Consider the following 13,709-nt stretch of genomic DNA (forward strand, 5'->3'; position numbering starts at 1 on the left):
CAAGCACTCTGAGGCTTCAAACTGTGTGTCTTTTCTTCCTCACATTGTCTATGTAGCTAGGGAATTGAACATCCTGCATTTGGAGTTTTAAAACATTACTTCTACACCAACCTTATTATATTGGTCTTCCTCCCCCATATCACATTTTTAAACCTTGAGAACCAGCCCAGAGCATAGATCTCTAACATACTTTTAGCTGTCAGTAATGGAACGCTTAATATCCATTTGCTGACAGTGTCAGCTGGCAATCTTCAGGGCATGAGCTGCTCTTACTCAGAAAACTCCCCAAAGGTCAAGTTGGAGCATTATTATTATTATTATTATTATTATTATTAACAATTGCACGCTGCTTCTGGGTGCAATGAAGGCCCTTCTCCAGCTATACCCAACCGCATGGACTTCCATGTCACCTAGGACTACCAGCTAAGTGTTTAAATACAAAGATGCCTTAAATCTACTCCGGCAATGAGAGTGAGGCATCTATCAATGATGATTGGCCAAGTTACCTTCACGTCCGAGGGAGTAACAGTGCTCTGACCACAGAGGGGCAAGTCAAGGAGCGTGGAAGACAGCAGGAAGCCCAGGAAAATTATATTTGGAACAGAGAACATTACACAGTAGTTAGGGCAAAAGATCAGGCCAGAGGAAGCAGCCTGAGCGGGGAAGGCAACCTGGGGAGAAATGTACATAACTAGCGCTTGAAGGTGTAAGGAAGGCTCAAGTTCCAATTTGGAATAATTAAACACTTTTTTTTGGTCTGCAGGCCTTTAAGCATACATAATAGTATGTAAGTTTATAAGCCTCCAGGTAAGTCATTATCACATGCTAATTACAAAGCAAGCAACTACAATGACATAACCATGCGAGGATTTAAATTGCAACTAAATCCAGAAGCCATAACCTGAGGATAAGTGCAGTTCAATTTCAACAGAGATCGCTCGGGTTCCCCCCCAAAAGCAAATGCTGGCTTCACAGCATCCAGAGATGCTGGATTCTGTTCAAGGGTTTAACCGCTGAGGCTTGTTGACTAGAAGTTTTAATCACCAGAGAGTCCGATCGTCTCCAAAGAATATGATCTAAGATTAGAATTAGTGCAAATTATGGAACAAGGTAGCTTGCCTGATTGTACACCACAATTCCTCTTGGCAGAGGCCCCACCACTCAAGTTCTGAGCAGTGCCAAGCACACTGTTGACATTAAGGTTTTAATTAGCATCAGTACGTGAAAAGCTAATCATCATCGCTTTTACAAGGTTTCCTCCCCAAATCTGAGACCTACCGGTATATTATGGGAAATTGAGGTGTTTTGTTTTCCAGCCTACATGCTCAACAAAAACATACGGCAAAGCCCTCCTCTGACGTTTCAGCCTATGGGTGGGGAAACAGCATGCTGTGATTTTTCTTCCACCTAGAAAAGCATCTCCCCGCATGCAGAAGACTAGTATACCAAAGGGAAGAGCTAGATTAAAATCTCTCTCACACAAGCTAGCCTTCCACAGAGAGATAGTTACACCAGTACCAACCACATTCTGTAGAATTCTCTCACTTCCATTTTATCTGCACCTTCGGAATGGATTTCTGGAACCAAAATGCGTTTTCTGAGTAGCCTGAGCAGGAGCAGTCACCATTAACAAAAAACAGGTTAGCATAGGCATATGTGTGAACTGTCCCTGGATCAAGTGACTTTCCTTCTTTCAGTTCTCAAAGCTCTTAAGGTTAGCTCAAGGTTGTCATCCGAACTAGCCAGATGTTTAACTGAGAATCAATCTCAGTTAGTCCATCATTTTAAAAAATAACACGTCTTGCCCCAAAATGTCAACAAGACATTCCATTTTGGCGACTGAAACCTTGATTTAAGGAGCTATTGGGCACCTAGCTTAATATATCTGAGTTTTTAACACTGCTGCCTGCATAGCACTAATCTATGTGTCAGAGGATGTGGGGTGTTGTCATCGGAACATTTTCTGGAACGGTGATCCTGGCTGCCTGGCCATGACTGAATGTAACATCTTGTTTACTCCCTGGATTTTCTTGAAGAAGCAAGATGGAATTTCAAATATGTGAAGCCTTGTAGCATATGATGTGGGCAGGAGTATATGCAAGGAGACAAGTGATCCAAGGGGAATGCAATTAGGCCAGCTCCAATCTAATCAGCCTAGCTTGCAAAATACATCTGACAGCTTCCAAAAGATGAGGCTACACACTGCAGCTGTGATTGAACTGAAACAGGGCAGGGCTGTGCAAATTGTCCCCTGGCTTGAAAAGTTTCAGTGACCAGAACCTTGCAGCAGGTTAGCTTATTGTGGCAGGGAAGCTCTGCTTCTTTCCAACACGCAGTCCACAACAGCCCATCTCTATAGTGCAACCAAGAGTCAGGTTAACGAACTAGCAGAATGGAACTGTACTTGCCAGAACCATTACCATCCTCATCTCAAAGAGCCCTACCAACGATGGCCTGCCTGAAGTTCGAGCAGGGATGCTTTTAGCTTCTGATGACTCCCGTAACAGAAAACATTAGGATTCTAAAGTTCCATGACATCATAATGTTAATGGAAGCAGCTTTCAGAGAACAGCCAAGCGATCGACATCAGATTTATGCAGGGCTTCTGCTGGGAGGGACTGCAAGCAAAGGATGAAATGCTTTGACGACAGTTCTCATGGATGCCCTATGCATTCAAAGCGAACATGCATGCAAGAGAAGAACTCTAAACTTTTTCTACGTATTTGCTTCCCCTTTGAGCCTTCCCTTGTGCACTTCAAAATACATCACAGATCAATGAAGCCTCCCTGTGACCCCTTTCGTCTATTGATTTGCCTGAATTTAGACCCAGAACAAGGGCAAGTCCTGCCAAACCATAAGAAATTGCGGGTGGCTGGAAGGTGCTTAATATGCACCTAAGAAATTTGGAATATTTCCCAATTCATATATGCAGACATACATGAAATTATTGTTAAATCGAAAGATGGATTTTTAACATACGTGGCATTAAGAGATAAATATCAGCTATTGGATGTAACCCAATGGCAATATTTGCAGCTACAACATTCTATTAACAACATCCTATTTCAGTTTCTGAGATGCTTGAGATACTAGAAGTGGCTAAATACCTTTTTTAACAAAGTGATCACCATTTGTTTATATTTGTTATCAATAAATCAATTTGAGATGCAGATGTTAAGAAATGAATGGAATAAAGAATTGGAGGTTCCTATGTTGCCTGGACAATGGTAGTGTTTTAACTTCTATAGCAAAGCTGTCAGTGGACCTGAGTTATACAACAGAAAATAATATTTAGAATTTATTGGACACTATGTTTACATAGAACTGTCTAAAACAGCATTTTGTTGGAGATGTAATAAGCATAATGCTTCTTTAAAACACATGTTTCTAACAATGCCTTACACTTACTAAGTTTTGGGAGAAAATAATGGGTTAATGTAAGTATAACTGTGTGAAAAAGGCTAAATTTTTCATACAACAATATTCTTTTGAACCATGCACCTACTACATGGATTTTGAGAAATGGACAATGGATTCTCTGTACCCTTAATCTGGCCAAAAGACTGGTATTGCTGCATTGGAAAGATAAATATACAACTGTGTTTATTCAATGTGTTGAAGACCTGACTAGTGGATTGCTTATAGACAGACTTTGCATGAACAAGTATAATGAACTTTGGAATGCATTCATATAAAATACCGTAGATTAAAAATTGTAATTGTTAACCGTTTACAATTGTTATAGTGAAATACCACATTTGGTTTTGTTTTTTTTTAAAAAAATAGCAACTTATATGTAAAAAAGAAATACATACATACACTGAATTATTTTTAAAGTCATTAAAATGTATTTTAAAATTATTGAACACTGCACTTCTAAGGGCTTCTTCAAATGTTAGCTTTTTAGTGTGTGCCTGATATAGCATATCTAAACACAAAGTGTTGGTTAAAACCAGGTATTTTATATATGCACCATATAAATAACACTTGTCCAAGATCAAGGCTTGATTACAGCATGTCAGAGATTCTAACCATACTTGCATGCAAAATTAGTGTTTTGTGAGCTGTCAAAGTTAAAAGCTAGTTTCAGTATAACTTAACTCACTGTACTTTAAAGAACTGTAGCCACAGCAGTCTGTAGCAGCAAATGCAAGTATTGTGGCATCTTGGAGAAGGAACCTGGATTGTTGAGCCAGGATATTATACAAATGAAGGCCTACATGAAGCAGATGGAGGGGAGACATTAAATCTGAAATACAGGAGGGAACAGTGGTTGACGAAGGGCGGGTCTACACTGGTCAGCTATAACGTCAAAAATACGTTATAAAAATGTGACACCAGAGGGCGCTGCAGAGTAGTGACCTGTCAGCAATGGGAAATTGCATTGAGAGATATATAACTTTTTTCATGGCCTTTAACAGCGTTTTTATAGATCAGTGTAGATCCAGCCCAAGTGAGAAATAAAAATAATAGGTAATAGCCGGTTATGACTATTTGCTTGTGAAACGGAAACCCACAAATGCAATGGGGCTTTCGGTCCCTCTTCTTCCCCCTCCAGTCCCCGTGCTCCAAAAGTTCTGCTAGCCTTTGGAGCAGAACTAGGAGGCCAAAGAGGGGTGTAGGTTTTGAAGAAGTCCCTTTGCGGAAGCAGACACCTGCTGGTGCAACACAGGATCACACCCAGTGGGTATGCAGAGAGGACATCATAGAAGAAACAAAACAAAAACCTTGCTTTATACCAAGTCAGATCACTGGTCCATATAGATTAATATTGTCAACATGGACTGGCAGCAGCCCTCCAGAGTTTCAGGCAGGAGTCCAGCCCTACATGGAGGCACCAGGGAGTGAACTTGGGACCTTTTGATTGCAGAGCATAAGCTATGGCTCTTCCCCATGCTGACAACTGGTAGTGTCAAGCATGGACACAATTCAAACTCTTGCATTAGAGTTACAGTTATGCCGAGTAGCAGAAACAAGACTGGTCAAGTACACCAATGTGATCACCATCTAGTAGATCATTCACACAATGCCACACATCAGAAGCTGGCTAAGTTTATGGCAAATGAAGATTAGCTACATGAGATGCTTTTCCCCCTGTTTCCATCTGCAAGTTTAAAAGCCAAGCACGGGGCCAGTAAAAGCACAAAAAAGGCCATGTTATGCAGTCAATCAAAGTCCACAATCAAGCTTGGCAGGGCGATGCCTGTGAGCTGCCAAGCCAATGACATCTTCTCCTAGGATAAACAAACATCTTTTTTCCAAGACCTTGGCAATGGCCCCAGACCTTGGGGTGAACTTCAGTCCTTCAGCCAGCCAAGTGGATGGAATGCAGGGTGTAAGAAGTCAAGAAGGATCACTCTGCAAGACAGGTCTGATGAAAAAAGGGCCACGAAAGGGAGCTTGGCTAAGCATCTGAGTATCTTAATATGCAAAAGGGGAACTGCTTAATTTAAAAGGGAGGCCGAGCACATATGAGGTATAAATAGTGCCAGCTTCTCCAACTACATTGGGCTTTAACAACTTAAGCTTTTATCCTGGCATTTGCAAAATTCCTAGCAGAGCTTACGTTAAAGTAGTCTCCATAAAGAGATCTTTAAGTACTCTTCGCTGGTAATCATAGCCCCAAATCCTTGGAAAGTGAACATGAACTCTAGAAGCTGCTATAAACTCCTCACCTTGCTCCCTTCACACGGGATGGTTCAAACTATGAATACTCGCCACTCTGGCTTTGCACCATTTTATGTTCTAAAGCCAAAGCTAATTAGGCAAGGAGAGAAAGTAATTCACCCGTAGAACCATTTGTCTCAGGGAGTTGGTGAAATCTGCATTTTTAAGGAACAGTCCCTGAACTACCATGTAAAGGGCCGAGCTGCGTTAAGTTACCCTCTGAAATTATATAAAAATGCAGGCTCCGTAATAAATCAGCTAAAAACAGAAAAAAGTGCTAAACCTCCGCAATCTTCTTGAAGCCTGACGTATGAATAAATCCAAACACAATGCACTCAAATCAGAGAGCAAACAACACGGTGAAAGAGCCACGTGGTGAACAAAGCCAAGTAAAAACACTTGCAGAAACACAGGATTATTCGTTCCTGCTGCCTCTTCTGCTTGAATAAGTAGTCTGAATTGTGAAGCATGCACAACAGCAGCAGTCTATATAAGCTAGGTTTATGCCAGGTTTCAGGCTCCTTCAGTGTGTAAGCAACAGCTGAAAAACTATGATGTAACCTTCCCCTGAGTTTGCAAGAAGGGAGTTGTACAGCTGGGGCAATATTATATTAAGCTACAATGCCAGATGAACTCTCTGAAAGAAATGTCGAGTGCAAATGCAATATTTGGAGTGTGCCCGTCGTGGCAGAACTAACGCCCTGCATTGCATAAGATTTCAGATTCAGTCACTGACATCCCCAGTGAAAGAATCTCAGGTAGCAAAGTGGGGGGAAAGACCCCAGCCCAAGATTGAAGAGAGATGCTGAAAGACAGCTGTTAAAAGGGGGCTAGAGAGACCAGTGACCTGACAGCGTCAGACCCGGCCAACACTTGCAGCAGAATGAGATGGTAAATTTGTGAGTTGGAATGTACCACTTCAGGATGCAAGTGCGGGGGGGTGCACGCAAACCCCATTTCTAAGCATTACTGCACATAAAAGCTCCCTTAAGTAGAAAACTAGCCTGCAGATAACAGAGAAATTATCCCCAGTTGCTCCCCGATTTTTATATTCTGTTAATGTGCTGCAGCATTCAAAACCGATTCCTCATCCCTGGGCAATCTCAAATCGTACCATGTATTCTATCATCTCAGAATTCTGTCTCATTTTTCTGAACGTGTAAACCAAAGCATCTATGTATTTGCATCCCTGCCTGACTTATCAGCCTTTTTCCCGACTGCCGGAGCCTCTCTCAAGCCATATCCCTGGAACGACTGCTTGAGAAAAACAACCAATGCCCACTAGATGAAAACTGTGCTCCTGAAAGCCCCAGCCTAATGTTTATTTCCAAGACAACAGCTGCTGCTGCTACCTTTAAGTGCCTGCATTTTGGCATCAGCGTTTGTCATCTTTTTGGCAGCGGCCCCAGTAAAAAGTAGCCCTGAATAGCATAAATGAAGCTCAAGATACTTCACTCTTTGTTGTAAAGAACAAGATTGCTCAGAAACCATAAACTGTACAATTTTTCCTTTGGAGTTCCGAGCCCGTTCCTGAAGGAAGATTGGTTCTGAAGTGTTCATTACAAATGAGCTATTCATTTAAAGGCATAGTGCCCCAATTGTGCAGCCTCACACGAAAAAGCACGGAGTCTTAGACCAAAGGCTTGCGATTTTGCTACAGTTCTCACCAAGGCTATCTTGGTCTATGAAGCAACTGTGGGCAGAATAATATGTACCGGGCAGAGCAGAGTGCACATATAAACACACTAACCGAATGCTGTGTAGCAAGTATGACAGCTTACGAATCTCCCCCGCCTCCCAGTTATCAGACTGTTTAGAGATACACTCACCCTTCTGTTTCAAAGCCAAGCCAATATCCGCCCACTTGTGCCGAAAGCAAGCAGCAGAAGATGCGGCTGATTTTCAGCAAATGTTACCAGCAGTGCTTAAGCCAGGCAGTGCAATGCGATACAGATCATAATCAGACAGATAATTATGCCAGAGCAGAGTGCCGTGCAAGCCATTTTAAATGTATACATTTTCAGAAGTTAAATGGCAGTAAAGGGATAATACCATTAGCACTACAACTCTAGGTAACAGACAGTTTGCAGGTGGGCATCCACATACCTTTGTAGACCAAACCCTCAGTTTGGGTATCAGTCAACACAGTACGCACAAGAGCCAAGCATTGCGGCTGAGCTTCTTTGCAGATCCTCCTTTTAACAGGCAAGCTAGCTAATCAGCCTCTCAATCCACGTGCACCACCAGATTCACTCCTTTTAGTTCCTCTAAAGCTGGAATCACTGACAACACCAACGAAAGAAGGATCTGATGTAAGGATAACATGCAGTTAAAGTGTTATGGACTGTGGAGATAGTTATCAAGAAAACAAATTGCATTTTTCCAGGAGCAGCCTCAAGGTCAACCATGCCTTTCCCCCCCCCCCCAACACCGAGAAGAAATTTCTCTTTAAATACACTTCAGCCATGCCTAAATAACTCAATATATTTCATGTGGCTTCGGGTACAACATTCCAAACAATATCTGAGAGATCTTTGACACACACACAAAAATTACTTTTGTATTTTTAGGTCTGGAATGCCTGCTTTCAGAAGTCCTATGCAGTTAACTGTGTTTGCATCTGTAACATAACTTTACACAGGCTACTGCTGCATATTTATAATACGGGGGCAAAGAATTTCACCCCCGTTGGGGTCAAACCACAAATATGCAAACTGAAGCACTTTACCTGATCAGCAAAATGAATTGAACATTTGCATTACAGGCAAAGTGACACAAAACAGGATTGATTGCTGGGTTTATAGATGACACCCAGTTTAAGCTTCTGCTCCCTCCTACCAGACCTGCCCAACCCCAACAAAATTTTGTCACGCAGGGAAGGTCCCCAACACTGAAAGGGAAAACCCAATACCTATTCTGGGTGCAACAGCTACAGTGGGGCTGACCCATTAGGCTACATCTGGAACAGCTCAGCTGGTAAAGCATGAGACTCTTAATCTCAGGGTTGTGGGTTTGAGCCCCACATCGGGCAAAGGATTCTTGCATTGCAGGGGGTTGAACTAGATGACCCTCGTGGTCCCTTCCAACTCTACAATTCTATGATTTAATGACCCACAAGCCATATCTCCACATAATGCTAATGCATACCAAAAACTGCCCTCCAAGTCTCCCCCAGTAGATATAATAATAATCATAATAATAAATATAATAATAATAATAATTATAATAATAATAATTTATTATTTATACCCCGCCCATCTGGCTGAGTTTCCCCAGCCACTCTGGGCGGCTCCCAATCGAGTGTTAAAAACAATACAGAATTAAATATTAAAAACTTCCCTAAACAGGGCTGCCTTCAGATGTCTTTTAAAGATAGGATAGCTGCTTATTTCCTTCACATCTGAAGGGTGTTCCACAGGGTGGGTACCACTACCAAGAACGCCAATGAGGGAACCACCAGAAGGCCCTCGGAGCTGGACCTCAGTGTCCAGGCTGAACGATGGGGGTGGAGATGCTCCTTCAGGTATACAGGACCGAGGCCATTTAGGACTTTAAAGGTCAACACCAACACTTTGAATTGTGCTCTGAAACGTACTGGGAGCCAATGTAGGTCTTTCAACACCGGTGTTATGTGGTCCCGGCTGCCAGTCACCAGTCTAGCTGCCGCATTCTGGATTAATAGCAGTCTCTCGGTCACCTTCAAAGGTAGCCCCACGTAGAGCGCATTGCAGTAGTCCAAGCGGGAGATAACTAGAGCATGCACCACTCTGGCGAGACAGTCTGCGGGCAGGTAGGGTCTCAGCCTGCGTACCAGGTGGAGCTGGTAAACAGCCGCCCTAGACACAGATGCCTCTCAGGATGGCAAAAAATCCCTCTCTCATGCTTTGCTACCTCCTCCTATAATCACCCTGTTTGGTCACCTACAGGACACTCCACACACCAGCAGTTCTTTACCTGCAACACTTTTCTCCCCTTCCACTTCTCTGGCTTTCCGCACCCCTCTTGTTCTTGCACCCCAAACCCTTTCCCCTTTGCCACAAGTCACTGCAACCTTCTCTGTGATTCTTTCCCACCCTGTATTCTGCCCTAGAAGTCTGTTCTGATAGTTGCCGACTCAAGCACTACAAGGAGCAAAGTTCCTCCCTCATTTCACTCTCTTTTCCAGGATTGACACATTTATTTGCTTCTTGCTTCTTCCCTTTTCTCCCCGTTGCACATCCTGCTTTAGAAAGAAACTCCTTGCCTCAAACCCCAAGACCTTTGCCCACACTTAACCCATCCTGCCTCCTCAACCTTGCAGAGATAAGAATCTCTTCTCTCTCTCAAGTTCTCTTACAGCCCCTTCAGCACCTGATTTTTCTTGGGTCGGTTTTCTCACCCCTTGCATGAGCCACACACAGATCCCAACATGTGATCTCTTCTCTTCTCTTACCTTATCGGACAGCCTTATGATCTCCACCCACCCCCACTTATTTCCTCCCATCAACCAACACACTTGGACACGCAACAAACTATTTGCTTCTGCAGTTATTTCTCACTCAACCGCTGGGATTTTCTGCTCACCTTTTTGAACTCTCTTGAAGAACATCTCAAGAATAGTTCAAAAAATGTGTCTTCCCTCTTTTGCACAGGCTGTCTTCTTGCATCACCCACCAAACCCAATTCTCTCCCTTGTCCCCAAACCCTGCCTCTCAAACTCACCTGCCCCCCTTCTGCCTTATCCTCCTCTCCAACAACACTCCAGCCTTTCTTCTTCTGAAGCCCATTTGCTAGGGCCCCTCTCTTGAATCTGCTGTTCAAAGAATTGCAGAGCTGGAAAGGACCCCAAGGGTCATCTAGTCCAACCCCCTACTTGTATCTTTCGCTTCCAAGTCAATGTACACACTCCAGGCTTCCTCTGCCCTGTGTTGGCAGACCAACCCTGCGTTACAAAGATGCCTCCAAACATGAAGGATAGTGACATCAACCCCGACATGTGGGAATCTCTTACACACAACCTCAGTGCCTAGAAACAGAGAGGTTGTGCAGCCACAGCAGTGACCAGAGGAGGAATGACCACTGGGAGGAGCGCAGAGAGAAGGAACGCCGTGGTGCATCTGAAGCAGCACAACCAAACGCCTTCGTCTGCCCCAGCTGCAACAAAACATGTCCCTCCTGTATCGGTTTCTACAGCCACAACAGGATCTGTAACTCACCAAAGGCACAATCCTCCAACAACAAGAATCCCTCAGTCACACAACAGCCTCTGCAGTCCTCCAACTCCCACCCAGAGACACACACACCCCCTACTCAAATACACACACACCTTTCCATAAAAATGCCCCCTCCCCAGCCATGAAATCCTCTTTCAAGGCAAATCCCCTAAGACACTCCTTTGTGTGTTTCCTTTTGGGTCCCTTCCTCCACCACTCTCTTTCTCAAGGAGTTCTGATCCCTAAGCCCACCCTGATGTGGGCTTGGTTCCCAAAATTGCTCTGCTGGTCTGAAAGATATATATTTTAGAAAACCACAAATCAGGCAGCGTTTAGATTAACTGGTTTGTGGCAGGGAACGATTGGTAAATCCACACGGGGTTATGGAGCTGTCAGCCACATTAAGGCACCAAAAAACTCTTCTCACTCACTCTTTTTATTCCTTATGTTTACATGCCACTTTCTCCCCAAGGTGACATAAATGTGGTTCTTAGGATGTCTCCCATCCAGTGACTAACCAGGGGTCAGCAAGCTTTTTCAGCAGGTGGCTGGTCCACTGTCCCTCAGACCTTGTGGGGGGCCGGACTATATTTTGGAGGGGGAAAAAAACGAATTTCTATGCCCCACAAATAACCCAGAGATGCATTTTAAATAAAAGGACACATTCTACTCATGTAAAAACACGCTGATTCCCAGACCGTCTGTGGGCTGGATTTAGAAGGTGATTGGGCCGGATCTGGCCCCCGGGGATTAGTTTGAAGCTAAAGCCAAACCTGGTTAGCTTCAACCAAGGTGGTGGCCTCATGTGTCTTCACACCAAATTCCAGGACCTACTTGTTTGGTTTTCATATTCCAAGAGCACATTTTTTTTTGCTGCTGGCTGCTCTTAGGCCTTGCTTGTGGGTTCCCTACAACCACCAGACAGACTAATATCGAAAACAAAATACTGGGCAAGATTTTCGTACTACATTTATATCCCACCTTTTCTCCAAAGAGCTCAAGGTGGCATCCCTTTCCCCAATTTAATCCTCACAGCATCCCTGTGAGGTAGGTTGGGGAGGTAGTGACTGACCCAAAGTTACAGAGATACATCAGCTGAGTGGGGCTTTGAACCCTGATCTCCCAGACCCAACACTCTAACCACTAACCCCATCAACACAAGGCAACTTGCAAGGCTAGAATACACATCGAAAACAAATCCTAAAGATTGCTTTATTTTTTTTCAAAATGGAGCCAAGCACATACTTGAATAAATTTGTTCTCAGGAGTTTAGATTACCTCTGCATAGAACCCACAAGTTCAGAATCACTCTACCCCTGATATTCTGGTATTCTTCAGCAATTTTACCTACAACAGCTGAGTAAAACCTCCAGGGGCAGAGGCACTGTACCTCCAAATGCCACCTGTTTCAGGGTGGGGCATTCAGCAGCAGGGAAAGCTGTAAAACCTTATAAGACTGCTATGGGGGGCAAACAACACAGAAGACTGCTGTAGCTGGACCACTCCGATGTGCAGGTGTGTGTCAGGGACGTGGGACAAAAGCGTTGTGTGGATGGTGCATCTCAACGAAACACCCCACCCCAGGAAGTCTGTTCCGATGTGCAGGTGAGTGTCAGGGACACGGGAGGGAAGAGTCATGTGGATAGCGTGCCATTGCCATCCCTGCCTCGGGGAAACCCCCCACTCCAAACCACCTGCCCCTACACACAGATGCGTGTTATGGTCAGGGGTCAGAAGGGCCGTGTGGATGGTGCGCCTGTGCTCTCCCTCCCTCACAAGCACCTCCTACCCCTCCTGGTGGCCCGTTCCGACGTGCAGGTGCGTGTCAGGGTCGCGGGTCAGAAGGGCTGTATGGATGGTGTGCCTGCGCTCTCCCTCCCTCACAAGCACCTCCTACCCCTCCTGGTGGCCCGTTCCGACTTGCAGGTGCGTGTCAGGGTCGCGGGTCAGAAGGGCCGTGTGGACCGCGCTCTTCCGCAATCCCTCCCGCAAGAACACCTCCTACCCCTCCCGGCAGCCCGTTCCGACGTGCAGGTGCGTGTCAGGGTCGCGGGTCAGAAGGGCTGTATGGATGGTGTGCCTGCGCTCTCCCTCCCTCACAAACACCTCCTACCTCTCCCGGCAGCCCGTTCCGACGTGCAGGTGCGTGTCAGGGTCGCGGGTCAGAAGGGCCGTTTGGACCGCTCTCCCTCCCTCACGAACACCTCCTACCCCTCCCGGCAGCCCGTTCCGACGTGCCGATGCGTGTCAGGGTCGCGGGTCAGAAGGGTCGTGTGGACCGCGCGCCTCCCCCCCCCCCCGCCCGCGGCCCTCCCCTCCGCGGCCGGTACCTGCTCCTGCCGGAGCGCGCTGCTCTGCCGGGGCCCGGCTGCTCCCCCTCGCAGGGGCGGGCTGCTTGCTGCGCCGGGCTGCTCCGCAGGGGCCGGGTCCTGTCCGGTCACGGTCCGGGGTCGGGGTCGCGGGCGGGTCGGCCGGGCGTCTGGCTCTGTCACGGCGACCGGGCAGCGGCGGAGGCGGCAGCGGGCTCCGAAGCGGGCGGCGCAGGCGGGCGCTTTATACCCTCGGCTCCTCGGAAACCGTCTCCGCGCAACGCTTCCGCTTCCGCCCCTCCCTCGCGCCCGCCCGCCTCATGAATATGCAAATCGGGGCGAGCGAGGAGGGGGGCGTCTGAGGAGCGAGAGAAGGGCGAGAGAAAGAGGGAGAGGAGGCGGCCAGCCAATGAGGGGGAGGGCAGGGCTCCCTCCGCAGCGCGCCGATTGGCTACGCTCGCAAGGAAATAGAACGCGCGCACCGCGAAGGTGGGAGAACCTGCAGAGCCCAGTGACGCTGCTAATAGGGCTGCAGGATCAC

At 46.1% G+C, this 13,709-nt stretch overlaps 1 protein-coding gene across 8 annotated transcripts in view; it reads right to left on the reverse strand.

Moving 5' to 3' along the window:
- Window positions 1–13,709, reverse strand: part of SLC45A4 (solute carrier family 45 member 4) — a 120,721-nt gene that overhangs the window by 70,018 nt on the left and 36,994 nt on the right. For 2 of the 8 annotated variants that reach the window (XM_081024245.1, XM_081024241.1), the window contains exon 1: window positions 13,190–13,385. The exons of 4 other annotated variants lie outside the window; for them this stretch is intronic. The gene's annotated coding sequence lies outside the window, so the exon portion shown is untranslated. Of the gene's footprint in view, window positions 1–2,408; window positions 2,479–7,773; window positions 7,794–13,189; window positions 13,386–13,709 lie in introns of those variants that run through there. 2 more of the 8 variants (XM_081024244.1, XM_081024243.1) reach the window with 2 other exon arrangements.

Source organism: Podarcis pityusensis (genome assembly GCF_964106645.2).
Source record: "Podarcis pityusensis genome assembly, contig: HAP1_SCAFFOLD_122, whole genome shotgun sequence".
NCBI lineage: Eukaryota > Metazoa > Chordata > Lepidosauria > Squamata > Lacertidae > Podarcis > Podarcis pityusensis.